This window comes from Chaetura pelagica, unplaced genomic scaffold (genome assembly GCF_000747805.2).
Source record: "Chaetura pelagica isolate M959 unplaced genomic scaffold, ChaPel_1.0 scaffold420, whole genome shotgun sequence".
Classification (NCBI taxonomy): domain Eukaryota; kingdom Metazoa; phylum Chordata; class Aves; order Apodiformes; family Apodidae; genus Chaetura; species Chaetura pelagica.
This window is the reverse complement of record NW_009951919.1, coordinates 2,602,231-2,603,508: the sequence shown is the minus strand read 5'-3', so window position 1 is coordinate 2,603,508 and position 1,278 is coordinate 2,602,231. Positions and strand designations below refer to the sequence as shown.

Here is a 1,278-nt window from a genome sequence, read left to right as displayed (position 1 = left end):
GTGAAAGCTGCTTTTCTTCTTTAGTCGCTCTCTTAAAACACAAGCAGAAAAAGAACATTAAAGGCATTTCTATATTTCGTTTCGGTTGTAGAGATATTTTTTTTTTAAGTCTTTATTATTATTATTATTATTATCATTATTATTATTATTCCCATGCTCTTAATTTCGAAGAAAAAAATGAAATCACAAAACATAACTTATAAAACAATATATAAACCGCATCCTTATCCACAACAGCATAACTGAAACATCCAGGGTAACGTTTACCACAGGTGTGAAATACACTGGGAAAGAAGTACCGTGTGCATTTTATATTATGTTTCTTTGTCATCTACAGGTAATAAGTATCGACAAAAATAAGCAACAAATATGCCTGCAATTAAACTTCATATGCGTTTTGTATGCGTATTAATTAAAAAAAATCATATTTATCGTTCCTTTTTTTTTTTTGTTCCTTTTTTTTTTTTTTTTCCAACAAGCACTTGTTAAAGTATCTACATTTACATAATAACACCTTAAGATAATTACACCTTAAGATCGGGTTTCGTTTTTGCTTTTTTTTGGGGGGGGTGTGTATGTGCGGGTTTTTGGTTCCTTGTTTTTCCTTCACGGTTAGAAAATCAAGGAACACTTTGCAGCTTTGCTAAGCAACCTTCCCGGACGCCGGGGTTTGCCCTTTTCCTTCGCAGAGATGCAGTATTTGGATTTACTTCATAAAAAAACCAGATTTCGTCTTTTAAAACGATTCTGATTGTTTTTTTGTAACAGGCGCTTTAAAAAGGGGGTTGGTTTGTTGTTTTTTTTTGTTTTGTTTCTTTTTTTTTTGAGGGGGAGGGGGTTTCAAAGAGAAAACCCCAAACCCAACAACCCCCTGCATTTCAATAAAGATGAATGATAATTTCATTATCAGGATAAGACTTTAGACGGGGAAAATGCTGAGCAGTTTTCGGGTCGCTGGAGGGTTTCTGTGCTCTCTCCCAGCCGGGGATCCTGCAGCCTTTTGGGAAGGATGAAGAGGTAGGAACCTTGAGCTGCTTAGTATCAGGAATGACTGGATTTTAGCTTCCAACTAAAGAAAAAACATCAAGAATCATGCATTTTAAAAACAGTTTATTCAACGGCCAAGGACAATGATCCGGCACAATGCAACGGTAGATATAAATATAACCTTATATAAGTGGTTGACCCTTGTCATTATTATTTTTAATAGTTCCATACCTAATATTTTAACCATTTCCCCCGCAGATCCCACTCTGCGAATTATACTTTTTTTTTTTT

The 1,278-nt window shown here is 34.7% G+C and overlaps 1 protein-coding gene across 1 annotated transcript in view; it reads right to left on the bottom strand.

Annotated features, from left to right (window-relative positions):
• The window catches only part of PITX1 (paired-like homeodomain 1), a 34,617-nt gene that overhangs the window by 28,340 nt on the left and 4,999 nt on the right, over nucleotides 1-1,278 (bottom strand). The window lies entirely within an intron of this gene.